Source organism: Schistocerca serialis, chromosome 4, assembly GCF_023864345.2.
Source record: "Schistocerca serialis cubense isolate TAMUIC-IGC-003099 chromosome 4, iqSchSeri2.2, whole genome shotgun sequence".
Taxonomy (NCBI): domain Eukaryota; kingdom Metazoa; phylum Arthropoda; class Insecta; order Orthoptera; family Acrididae; genus Schistocerca; species Schistocerca serialis.
In genome coordinates, this window is record NC_064641.1 from 253,032,244 (window position 1) to 253,046,566 (window position 14,323).

The 14,323-nt window shown below is 43.9% G+C and overlaps 1 non-coding gene across 1 annotated transcript; it reads left to right on the plus strand.

The window, feature by feature from the left end:
- Positions 1–1,275: 1,275 nt before the first annotated feature.
- Positions 1,276–1,357, plus strand: Trnas-cga (transfer RNA serine (anticodon CGA)). Its single transcript has one exon. It is a non-coding gene; the product is annotated as a tRNA-Ser (tRNA).
- Positions 1,358–14,323: the final 12,966 nt, after the last annotated feature.

Here is a 14,323-nt window from a genome sequence, read left to right on the forward strand (position 1 = left end):
AATTAGGTCGTCCACCTAACCCGATTGAACAAAAGTTCCCCCAGGTTGACTGGCGTCATGTATGGCACGCGGTGTTCGCCAGTTACCTTGACACGAATGTTCAATCTGTCTGGTACCTAACTGTCAATGGTAAGCAAATCAACCAATTTCGCCTTCATCGTATCCACCTCGCCCAATCACCTCTATGCTCCACGTGTGGAGTGCCAGACAATGATGAACATCGGTTTGTTTGCGGACCGGCGGCGGAGGTTTGGCACTTGGTTCGACGTATTGTGGCTTTTCTAACGCGGGACATTCCGGATCGGATTACTCCCCTTTCATTATTATTTCCGGAACGTGACTATTTTCCTCGGACAAAGACCAATGCTGTGAATTGGATTCGCGGACATGCCATTCACTACTTATTTGGACAAACTGTAAACTCTGTACTCGATTTTTGGACACACCTCAATGACCGTCATTATGTCGTTGTCCGTCACCCAAAATACAGACAATTTTTCTCGAAATTCCTTAGGAGTGCTTTCCACGAGCCGCCTCGCAGTTGGAATGTGTTAAGCCAGAGAGAAGAAGGTTTCCTGTTTGAACCAATGAACATTTCTGAACAATTGAACGGAACACATCAATTTCGAGAAGACGTGACTCAACATATTACCAGCGGGGCGCAGAAGGCCTCTGATCAATTACACAACAAAACTAAACAAAAAAAAAAAAAAATAAAATAAAATAAAAAAAACAATAAAAATAAAATTCAGCAAAAGGAAGATTTTGTTTTGTTTGTACGGATAGCCCTAACCTTGATTTCCCATATTTCCCCTGGTACATAGGCAGCTCTCTGGGGTAGGTTTAGTAAGGAGCCAACGCCTGAAGTGGCCCAGATTTTTTTGTTATAGGATGAAAAGTGGCGGTCGCATTTGCCTTTTTTTTAGTTCAATTTTATTAATGGGTTTAAAAAAAAAATGTGGTATTCGTCGTGCGTTCTAAACTTTTAGTCTCGTGTTTGCGTCCAGCTGTATTTTTATTTTTTTTCGCCATATTTCGGTCTAAAGTTATGAGAAAAAAAATCGAAAATGAAAAAAAAGTCGGTAGAGCATTAGGCTTTTAACCTAAGGGTCCAGGGATCAAGTCCCTGTACGGGCGGAAGTTTTAATTTTTTAGTAGCGATTCGTCTGGTGGCGGTGGAAACGCTACGGATAATAATGCTGCTGCGCCGTTTTCTGACACCACAGTGCTTTAAACGGTAGCAGTTGCATGTGTCGGGACAACACCGCGCTACCGGCAGTCGTGGCAGAGTGGTTAAGGCATCTGACTCGAAATCAGATTCCCTCTAGGAGCGTAGGTTCGAATCCTACCGGCTGCGTGCGATTTTGCGTAAAGAGGAGCAAAAATTTTCGCACACATGTGACATGCGTGGGCGATGCGGGTGCAAACCAGTGACGCCATTCTCAACAAGACGAAAGTTTCCGTTTAAGAATACTGAGTTTCGCGACGACCGCTGCTTACTGTGCCCATCGGTTCACCTCGCACTGACGCTGGGACTGCAGAAAGCCGTCTCTGAGATCGTGAGTACACGGATGTGCTTGGAAGTGTTGGACAGAGCGAGCATGCATTTCTTTTTAAGAATCGCAATTGAGTCATTCGAGTGCAGAAAAAACAGTGGCGCAGCGTTTCTTTTCGTGAGATCTCGCAGCTGCTTGGAAGTGTGTCCATCGTTTAAGACGACAGAAAACTAGCGTCAGCGGTGCGTCGGTGAAGTCGCCATTGGAGCCAGAAGCCAGTAATTACGACATGCGAATCACTCGCACACCACGCGGCTGTACGATAGCTCAGTCGATAGAGCGTTTGGCTTTCAACCAAAGGGTGTTGGGTTCAAGCCCCTGTCTGGACGAAAATTAGTACACTTTCGTAACGGCTAATGTGCTGGCAATAGAAACAATAGAGAAAAGAGTGAGGCCACGCCGCTTTCTGCCATCGGATTGCTTCCAAAGGTGGCACTTCCACTTGTCGGAAGACCCTTTAGCCATCGGCAGTCGTGGCCGAGTGGTTCAGTCGGGCTTGCGACACCGTGCTGGTCGGACGTATCAGTGCTCCGCTCCGCCGCGTGTTCACAAGGCGTGTTTTCCACTCATATTTCTGTTTGCAAGTGTTGTGTTATTCTGCAGTTTATATCGTTTTCCATTTGTATTTTTGTTGCGGTCTTATTGTAGCGGGTTAACCGCTCGCTATCTGCTGCAATGTCCAGGTTATTTCCGCGAAAGTGTACACTCCGTTTTGATTTCGACAAGTCCACCCGATCTGTGCAACCGAGTTCACTGGAGATACATGATTGGATCGTTGATGTTATTGGGATTACATCTGACCAAGTGCACACCGCCTATTATGATACCGAGCAGTATTGCTTCTTTGTTAAATTACTGAATCCTGTATTACTGGAGAAGATCATGACGAAGCACGGAGGAAGTGCTATTTTCCGACACCGGGACGACTCTGTAAGTACAGTGCTCATTTCCAATGCCGATGTAGACTACACGAACGTGCGTATTTTTAACTTACCCCCTGAAGTAGAAAATTGTTATCTAAAGGAGGTACTGTCCACATTCGGTGACGTTAAACAGATTCGACATGAACGGTGGTCAAGTCAACATAGGTTTCAATGTTACAGTGGCGTTCGATCTGTAGAAATGCATGTCAAGCAGAATATTCCATCCCATATACTTGTTTGTGACTATAAGGCTCACGTTACTTACATTGGCCAAACACCGACCTGTCATATCTGTAATGAGAGTGGTCACTTGCGTCAAGACTGCCCCAGGCGCATGTTTGTGTTAAAGAATTCCCTCCAGCAGCGTAAAAGGCTTACTTTGGCGGATGTAGTGGCAGCCAAGACGATGACAGAGATTGGGCTCCCTAGTTCTGAAATGCCTTCGGAACAGCAACAAGAAATTCGCTCTGATGAGTTTCCGGTTCTGGTTCGGAGAGAAAAAGGTGCGTTGCCCCCTGCAAAACTCGATGCCGCGACCAATAAGAGGCGCAGAACTTGTGACAGCAGTGGCTCTGATAACGACACCTCTAGTGCGCATGAGGCCGCGAAAAAGGACGATCGGGAATCCGGCTCGGAAGCGAAAGCTCCAATAGGTGAGGCTATTGTGGACGCTTCTCTTCCCACAATTTCAAGTGCCGATACTTCCGTGGAACTTAAGCAGTTAACGCTGGCTAGTGCCTTAGATCTTCCGCGACAGCCAACACAGGCCGACCAACCTGTACGTGTGGCTCACATTCCTGCAGGAAGTACACACACAGAGGCCTGTGATGGTGGTATACAAACATCTCTGAGCGCCGACGGTACACATCACGTGGCAGCCGCTTCGGTTCAGGACTCACAACAAAGGGAATGTCAACAACTCCAGGAAATAATACAAACACAGCTGTCCGGGTCTGTCGGTGACAACAAACCGTTGCGGGCAGAGAATGTTGCCAAACAGGCTGATAGTGCGGGTGATAGTTCAGCTGCTCGCTCGCCGGCGGTGTCGCCGCGTGCGATCCCTTCGCGGGATGTGCCGGGAGAGCAGCCTGACATCACCCACGACCCTCCCACGCCGCCGGCTGCGGAGGTGCTCCACAGTGTCCGCCCCAGGATCCGAGTGCAACCTAATGTAAATGCTGTGCGTAAAAAGAGTAAGAACAAAGACGCAAGAATACAACTCAGTGACGTCACAGACACGAATTTCCCGGCCACAAATATGGAATGGCATGAAGATGTTGCCCTTTAAAGATATTTGCTCCTTCCGCCTCTCCAACGTACTGTCATTATGTCGCAGGCCTATACGATCACGACATTAAATATTAATAAAATCCGGTCGGAGGTGAAACTGAGTGCCTTAAAACAATATCTCTATGAGTCGGGAACAGATATCGCTCTTTTGCAGGAGGTGTCCATGCCACACTTAACTCTTCCTGGTTTTGTTGCTATTACAAATTTTTCCCCCGACTCGAACGTGGGGACTGCCATCTTGCTTAGAGAAGGCATTCCCGCCACTCAGGTTGACAAGTTAGATTCCAGTAGAGGTGTGGGTGTCACCGTTCTTGGCGTCACCATCATTAACTTGTACGCGCCTTCTGGCAGTACCTATAGAGTGGAACGAGCAAACTTTTTTAAGGAACAAATCATCTATTTGTTACGGAAAAATCCCGAACGTGTTATCATTGGAGGTGATTTTAATTGTGTTTTATCCCAGAAAGATCAGTCCCCGAATTTTAATTATTCGCCTGAATTAAAGCGTCTCGTGACCGACCTCAAACTGAAAGACGCGTGGGAAATTAGGTACCCGACCTTGGTACGATTCACACATTTTGTCGCGAATTCCTGCAGCAGAATTGACAGGATTTATGTTTCCGACGTTTTAGAGAATGTCTTGTTACAAATTGAAACAATACTCTCCAGCTTCTCTGATCACAGTGGTGTCGTTGCGTGCCTGAATTTGGTGCCACAACCAACGCGTTGGTATAAAAATCAATGGAACTTGAACGTCTCCTTATTAACGGATGCTGACCTAGAGGCGGCGGTGCGACGCGCTTGGGAGCAGTGCTTGCGCACTACCACAAACTTTCGCAGCACCATAGCGTGGTGGACTCAGCATGCAAAACCCAAACTGCGAAAAGTTGTTATATTCTTCGGTATTGACAGAGCAGCCGCGATAAAGAAGACGATGGAGTTCTACTACACTATCTTACGCGACCTCTGTGATAGAGCCGACGCCGCGAACACCAGAATAGACGACATTCGAAAAATAAAGGCGAAATTAATCAATCTTAAGAGGATGCAACTGGAAGGTCTTAAGATCAAATCTAAAGTGAAGTCGGTCAGGGACGATGAAACAGCCGCTCTATACCACCTTGTCAAACATGCTAAGAACAGTAGGAGGACTTTTATTGAGGCCCTGAAACTCGGTGATGGCACGACTGTCGACACCCAGAGAGAGATTCTCAAGGCACTACACGACTATTTTGTTGACACCTACACGTCAGCGGCTACTCATGACGACTGCTATGACGAACTGTTTAGTGCCATTTCCTCTACTATAACTAGAGAAGACAATGACACCATTTCTTTGGAATTTAGTAATAAAGATGTTTTGGAGATTGTCTGCCACTCGCCGATCAGGAAGTCCCCTGGTCCTGACGGATTACCCATTGAATTTTACAGGAGGTATTGGCACATCATCGGGGACAAAATCACCCAATTAGTGAACGAAGTTTTTCAAGGGAAGCCTATACCACTTGCCTTTAAGGAATGCACAATTGTTCTTATCCCTAAAAGCAGAGGTACCAAAAATATCGCCAACTTCCGCCCCATTTCATTGTTAAACTCCGATTATAAAATAGTCGCCCGTGCAATCAACACGCGAATGATGCCAGTCACTGCTAAATTCATTGGACGTCAGCAGACATGTGCCTTCGGGAGAACTGTATTGCAAACGGCAGCTTTTTACCGGGATATCATTGCTTTAACGAACGCCAGTAACGTGAAGTGTGGGCTGATCTTTCTGGACTTTTTTAAAGCCTTTGACCTCGTTACTCACGAGTACCTCCTTGCAACCATGAAAAGATTCGGTTTCTTGCAGAACGCGATTGACATGATCACAAACATGGCACTGGAGATCAACGCAAGACTTTCTGTCAACTCGCAACTAACCCAACCGATTCAAATCAACAGAGGGATTCCACAAGGCAGCCCTTTGTCCATGTTACTTTTTGTTCTTTCACTCGAACCTCTGTTACTCCAACTGCAGGCGAAACTCACAGGGCTAACACTTTCATGAGAAAAAACTGTCGTAGGCGCCTATGCCGACGATGTGGGTGTGGTTGTCCGCAATGAGAATGATGTCACCACTTTAGCAGCTCACCTCCAGCAATACTGTTTGGCGTCGGGGGCTAAATTGAATGACAAGAAAAGTAAATTTATTAACCTCTGTGGCCTCCAGCATTTGCGAGTTGGCTATGCTCAGGAAGTCAGCGTCCACAAGGCTCTCGGCATCATATTGACGGCGTCCCCTTTAAAGATGGCGGCGGCAAACTGGAGGGAAATAGTGCGTAAACTTAACAGTGCTCTCATTGACAATTCCCACAGAAGCCTCAATCAATTTGATCGGATTCATCTGGTCAACTCCTGTATTTTATCCAAAGCCTTCTACACGGCGCAGCTCCTGCCACTGCCTGCAGTCATTGCTAAGCAAATTATGTCGAAGGTAACCAATTTTATTTGGAGAGGGGAAATTTTTCGCGTGTCTGCCAAAACTGCGACACTCCAACCCCAGAATGGAGGGATGGGATTAGTAGATATCAAGGTGAAAGCGATGGCTCTCTGTGTTACAAGGACGGCCGCTATAATTAACAATGATCCTTCCGGCATTACAGCGCAATTATTCACTGCCGTCAGGCCGCAAAGTCTTGACCCACCGCTGAATATTCAGCCCATCAGTTATCGGCTAAAACATATCAGAGATTATTACCTTTCCCGGAGCTACATCAGTAAAGAGGTCATAAACTCTCAACATTTAACTGCACAAGCCATAATAGCGGACTGGAGACAACACGAAGGAACGAATCCATTGGCAACGAAGCTCGGTGGCATGAACTGGGTTATCGTATGGCGCAATGTCAGTTCCCGTGTCCTCAGTTCCGATGCTCGCACTGCCTGGTACAAAGCCATCAATGATGTGGTTAGCACGAACGAGAGGTTACATAAAATCGGGCTCAGTGACATCCCTCTCTGTCGTCGCTGCCAACTGACGGATACAATTATCCACCGTTACACCTGCGGGGAACGTCTCCAGAACTGGGTTTGGCTTCGAGAAAAAATAGCTCTTATTACCAGGACAACAACCGCCAATGTTTCGTCAGCACTACTGTCTCGTCCCGATGTGCATTTTTATCCGCAGACGAAAAACAATGCAGTTTTGTGGTTGCTGGGTACCTATTCCAGCTACGTCTTTAATAATCTTGGCGGTGACAATTATTTGTAATTCAGGATGTTTATGGCTATCGAATTCGCCAAAACATGCACGTACCCGAATCATGGGAAACTGTTCGGCAATATGCTTAAAATAGCGTTTCATCGCATGGGTATCGGATAGGACAACTGAGTGTGAAGGGGTGAGGCCGGGCCGCGGGACACCAATAGTGCCGCGAAGAGGCCCCACTGCTTCTGTGTCGCGTCTGGACTCCCCCTCACACTGCCGCCTTCACTGACTCGCTGGACACTGGCTACAGGAACTTTCATTGAGTGAGATAAAAAGCTGTGTTTATGTTACGTTTATTCTTCGAGCAGCACATCTACTATGCCCAAGGGCGAAGTCTTTTCGTTGTCATTTTCACCATTCCAATTTATTTTCATAGAAGGTTAAGGGTTTCGTTTTTCATAAAAAAAATTAAAAAAATAAAAAAATAAAAAAATAAAAAATAAAAAAAATAAAACAAAAAACGTGGTTAAGGCGTCAAAAGAAACAGGGAAAAATAAAAAAAAGCGGTCTAAGGCGCTGGTTTAAAAAAAAGTGGTTAAGGCGTTGGACTGCTAAAAAAATTTAAAAAAGTTGGTTAGAGCGTAAAAAAAATGGATAAGGCATCTAAAAAAAAGTGGTTAAGGCGTCTAAAAAAAAAGTTGGTAGAGCGGTGGAATGTAGTGGAGGATAAAAAAAAAAAAAGTGGTTAAGGCGTCTGACTCGAAATCAGATTCCCCCTGGTTGCGCAGGTTCGAGTCCTACCGGCTGCGTGCGATTTTGCGAAAAGAGGAGCAAATATTTTCACACACATGAACGCGGGTGCAAACCAATGACGCCATTCTCAACAAGACGAAAATTTCCGGTGAAGAATACTGAGTTTCGCGACGGCCGCTGCTTCCTGTGGCTGCCGGTTCGCCTCGCACTGACGCTGGGACTGCAGAAAGCCGTCGCAGGCCCACGAGTGCACTCCCGTCATTTTCTCGCGCCGACGCCGAGTTTGTGAGTACACGGATGTGCTTGGAAGTGTTGGACAGAGCGAGCATGCATTTCTTTTTAAGAATCGCAATTGAGTCATTCGAGTGCAGAAAAAACAGTGGCGCAGCGTTTCTTTTCGTGAGATCTCGCAGCTGCTTGGAAGTGTGTCCATCGTTTAAGACGACAGAAAACTAGCGTCAGCGGTAAGTCGGTGAAGTCGCCATTGGAGCCAGAAGCCAGTAATTACGACATGCGAATCACTCGCACACCACGCGGCTGTACGATAGCTCAGTCGATAGAGCGTTAGGTTTTCAACCAAAGGCTGTTGGGTTCAAGCCCCTGTCTGGACGAAAATTAATACACTTTCGTAACGGCTAATGTGCTGGCAATAGACCCACTAGAGAAAAGAGTGAGGCCACGCCGCTTTCTCCCATCGGATTGCTTCTAAAGGTGGCACTTCCACTTGTCGGAAGACCCTTTAGCCGTCGGCAGTCGTGGCCGAGTGGTTACCGGCACGGTAGCTCAGCGTGTTCGGTCAGAGGGTTAGTCGCCCTCTGTAACAAAAAACTGAGTTAATAGATCAACGATGAACCTGAATGGCTGTCATAGGACGTCCGCCCCGAACAAATGGAACGAACAATAAAGAACAAAATGAGATAAAAATAAGAAAAAAAAAAGTGGTTAAGGCGTCTGACTTGAAATCAGATTCTCTCTGGGAGCGTAGGTTCGAGTCCTGCCGACTGCGAAAATTTTCTCGCTCTCAGAAGATGGACGTTCAGCTGCATCGTAGCGGTGGCGTCACTACTAAACACGTGGGTCGCCAGCAATGTGCAGTGTTCTTGGCTACAGGGCGCAGCGCTACAGTCGCGCCCAGAAGCCACAGCTCATCTCCTCGTCTCACAGCCGTCCACTAGGTGTCAATACAAGTGTCGCCTCTCTGGGCAGTGCAGACGTGTCCATTTTGCAGACGATGACGTGTATCAATTTATGAGCTAACGCAAGTCGAATGTTTTACCGTGTGTATCTGCTAGATACTGCCTTTCACACGGTGGAGAGGCTCACTTCTTCTTGTGTCTCGTTCTCTGCACACGAGTTGCACGTGGCATCGATATAGCACAGGTTTTCTAGCGTCAGAGAAGTCAATACTACATGAATCGAGTCGACATGTTTGCTTGTTACGATGACGGAAGCAGAAGAAATGTGTGTGGTACTTCACTGCATCTGCTGCTCGCCTTTCAGCGTCCCTGTGTCTTATCAGACGAAGATGACTGTGAAATTGGCGACGAGACGAGGCAGAGGTTCACGAAGACGTGCAAAACAGAGACTGGCTTCATCATCCTATACCATAATACAGCCAACAGAGATTGCTCAAACAATGAAAATACAAGTTAAGATAAATAACATAATTCATCACCAGATACAACAATGGGATAGTGATGCCTGACCCAGGGACCCAGAAACACAACCACACTCTGCTACCAATGATGTGTCAGCACAGCATGGAATTCAACTTTTACGTGAGAACACAAGCTCAGCACAATAGGCTGTGGGGTGGTAGGACTGGACCAAGTGACACATCAGGCAATCACCATTGATAGTTGCACTGAACATTTATTTGGCACATTTAAACAAGACAATAACAAATAAAACCATCAACACATTTTTAAATTTATCATTTAGGTGAGAGCAAGTTACTTCAAAATTTAAACGTTCACAAACCACGGCACTTATGGCCTATTACACATTTAGTGAAATGAGTTAAAAATTATTTACTCAAAAACTATCATCAACCTGAAGAACAATTTACTAAAATTTAACGAGGAAATGTAGTCCTTCATTACTGCAGTGATTGGTATCCGAGTACAGGCAACAACAAATCAGATACCATGGCACACAACCATGTTACTTAAATGGCAGGCACCCAACAATTTAGGATATAAAACATAAAATCTCATGTGACCTAGCAACCTCATGGGATAGAACAACTATGCCCAGAAGCGGACACCCACCCACTCAGCTGTTTCCAATACAGGCTCGGCATGGAACCCCAAACGGGAGAAGCAACGGTCATGAATAGGCATGAAAAATCCCAGAACGAGTGGGTATCTACAACAGACTGACATCTGCCTTAAGTAACTAGAAACACAATGATTCATTACAGCACATCATCTGTAGAATTAATCAACTTATTAACGAACATCAGCTAAGCAATACAAATCTATTATCTCATCTGTGTAAGGCCAATTATACATTAAGCCGCGAGCAGACTAGATACATGGCTAGCCGACACGCGTGGGCAAAGGGGGCAGAAAATACACAACAGCACAAGCAGGATGCAACCCAGGACCCCACACCCACTACCAAGATAAACAGCAGAAGTCCCAATAAAACAAAATCAAATGCAAGTAACTAGCGTGCAGGCTAACGGTATATCGAGACCGGTCTCCCCCCAGTATATCGGGAGTGCCCCTCCCCCGACACAAAACACAAGGCGACTTACAGCAAAAGCCACACTTCAATTTGTGATTAAATCAGAATTGATTACCATATCCACATACTGTCATTGAATGAATTCTTGTACTTTCATTAATAGAATCAGTTTCAAACTATTTAAACTCACAATAACAACTGGCCTCTAAGTAACTTGTAAGAATTTATAAAACTACTCATTTAGAGTTAGACATGTGTCTCTCAGACACACTATCACTTCACATAGAAACGTACCAGTAATATTATTGCAATTTGCAACAAAATATATCCAGGGGGAATTTTATCCTTGTATATCCATAGCAATTGGCCGGCTTAACTCCATCGTGTGATATAAATACAATTACCAGGCGGCACTTAGACATGGACCAGTCAAACTGTTTTAATGGCAGTTAACACTGACAGTAGCAATCTACAAACAGAATGTATCAGCAATCCAGGCCCTAGTAAATGTTAATCATCACATCACATACAGCTCTCACTATAACCTTGCGTACTAAGCAAGTTGAAATTAACACATTCGAGGACAGACTCAGTAGGAGTAACAACGGCCAGCCAAGAAAATGAATTCAAGAACATTGAACCCAGTAGTTGATTTTGGCCAGAATTCACAGCACAGGCAAGGCCCTTACCCTCTTGTTCAATGAAGCCAGCTGCCTCAGATCCCGGTGCCAGGAGACATGCAGGAAGCGAAATATACCAACAGCTTCCCAGTAACGTGAATGCTTCCACACTGGCTACATTTGCTATGGTGCCGCCACCCGGATAAAACAGCCCCATTTAGACGTGCTCTCCTTGCTGCCTCGCACGGCACCTATACTATCCGTAGACTTCCCAAACGACATTACTGCTAGGCGTTCCAAAGCAAAAATCTCTCTACTTGCTAGAGCGTACCCCTTGATCCCTGATCGGCACAGTTGGTGGCGCCACCACGTGCTCTGTGCACACCACCAGAAATATCACCCATACCAGCAGTGGAATATCGCTGATCGAGCCACACGGCTCTCCAAGATTGTACAGGACATCCTCAGTAACATTTGGCAGAAGCTTTCAATACAGATTCCTCTTCATTTTCAGAAAATATTGACTGAGCTCCTGGCTTTTTCACATATTTTCCATGGCACTTATTGCAAACTTATTATTATTTCTTTCAAAAGCCACATATACAGGGTCATATGACCTTCTGCAACAGCTATTAAAGCTTGCTCCAACACTTCCTCATTATAATTGCAATAGGCAAGAGCACCTAAATGCTTTGTTCTTGGCATAGCATAGGAAAAAGAAGTCAAAACTGAAAATATATTGATAGTTTATGTTGAAAATGATAAAAACAGCCAAATTGTTAGGTCTGGGGGTGAGACTGATCAATGATCAAAGAACCCCAAGCCTATGATCAGTGACACCACATAAAAAGAAATTATCAATGAATGAAATGCTTGAGGAGGTTAGAATACATAACAAGACTTCTTACTCAAGCTAATTAACACACAGCATCATAAACTATCATTTTTTTCTAACCCCCTTCATATCCAGTGTGGTACACTCTAAGTTATTTAAGCCTTTGAAATAATTAAAATGCAATACTCAAAGTTTTTTATGAAATTCTCCGACACTGATCCTTTTGTACGTGCTGCCAACGCAAAAAACAAAATCATACAGTTGCACTCAGAAATGAAGTAATTCCTCATTTTACAAATTATAAGATTTTTATCCGTTACCCCATGAATCAAAGTAACCCCATTCCATGGTACGCAGACTCTTACACGAGACAGCTACGCCACTATGGGAAAATTTATCAGCAGACCTGCATCAACTCCCAATGTTTGATTATTACCAGAATAGTTAGTCACGGAACATCAACAAGTAAGGGTAAAAATGGCATCACACATACATTACTATCATGTCTGTAGCAACCTCATTACATTGCGTTAAGTTCCAAATTTCTCTCACTGAATGAAAAACATACATCACTACCTTTAATTGATTAGGCTTAAGTCCCAGTAAAATACTGCATTATCATCACAAATTTGAGCAGAGAAAAATTCTCATCATTATATTCAAAGCAAGAAATATCCGACAGTTACAGGAAATCAGATCAGATTCATGGAAACTTTAACTACTTTTAAGAAAAATATTTGGTAAAATTTACCAAAATTTAGCCATTTTTCTCTGTCTAAAGAATTTCTACAAAGGATAAAAACATGCAAACAGGTCTCTTTGAACTCTGCACCTTCTGTTTACTACTCCACTCATCTGAACATTACACCACTTTCTGGTGGACATCCCCTCCATATCTGAAGTTGTTTCACCTTATCCCTTTGTGTAACTTTCAATTGTAGTGCTGGTTTCTCACTGTAAAGGTGGGGATTGTATTGCACTATTGGACCTTCAGTAAATCCACAGCACAGTTGCCATGACATCTTGCAGACAGGCGTGATCACATATTTGTCAGACCCGTTCATCAACATTTTGTTTTTTGTGATGATTCTGGTGCAATATATTATGGTTATTATTGACAGTGTCTCATAATTAGTCTTCTTCACAAAATGTAGCCTCTGCCAGGTCACTCTAATAATTTGAAAGAACCTGAAGAGACTGGTTATTTTTATCAAGTTCTCAGAGTAGTTGAACTGAACTTTGCATTTGGAAAAAATGAGTAATGAAGTTTTTGATAACAGTGATAATGATCCAGATTATGTGAAAGAAAGTGATGATGATATGAATTCAAAACAGGAAGAGGATGATGGTGATGCGATGGAGGACATACAAACAGGTGAAGATGATCCGAGTAATTCCCATTTTTATGATAGGGGAAACTGCTTCAAATGGAGAAAGCCACAATCACCAACTAATATCAGAACAAGACAATGTAACACAGTGTTGCAGATTCCTGGTCTGTGATTTAGGGCTAATGCCTCGGGTAGCAGTCCAAATGTAGGATAAGTATGGGGTCTACTTTTACCTCAAGAGATTTTAGACAAGATTCAGTAGCATCAAAGAATAAAATTGGTAAATTACTGTCAAAAGAACATATGTTTTGTCACATGATATTGATGTTCTTGAACTTAAAGTTTTTATAAGTGTAGGTCTACTCATAATCACAGCAATCTCCAAATATGGCAATGAATCCATTGATAATCTTTTCCCAGTTGGTGGAACGAGATGTATCATTTTTCACAGTACTATGAGAAATACATTCTATTCATATCTACAACTCTTCTGTTTGAAAATACAGCTGACAGGGCAGAAAGGGAAAAAGATGTGACTGCCACATGTCAAACATTTTTAACAGATTTATTGTGAACTGTCAATAGTATTACTCTCCGCCCTGTAGTATGTGAATTAATGAAATGCTTTTGCCTTTCCTCTCTCGATGAAGATTTCAGGTGTACCTCCTGAAGAAAACTCATGAAATATAGGTTAGAGACTGTGTGTAAGAACGGCAACAGAACCTAGTATTTATATAACACCTGCAGTGTGGCCTCTAAAAGCTTTTGAAGTTAACATCAAAATGTGAATTTATCCTTGAAATTTTCCAGCAAATTTGTTTCTGATTCTGGGTCATTTAAGAAGGACTGATATAACATAGAACTAATGATTAAAAGTTTTATTGCAGGAAGCTCTTGCAGATCCACCCACCTTATGTAATTTATGGTGACATTCAGACTCATGCCTCAGAATCAGTTCAGCAATCCTTTCACCAATAGAAGCTTACTAAATGAACTCTCACTCACAGCGGTACCTTCATCTTCTCACAACTAAGTTGTCGATTTTTCCATCTGTTCTCCATCTCTCACCGTGATTTTATAAGCCAGGGGGGCGGATCATGATCACATTGTGATCATCTACAGCAAACTCACCATCTC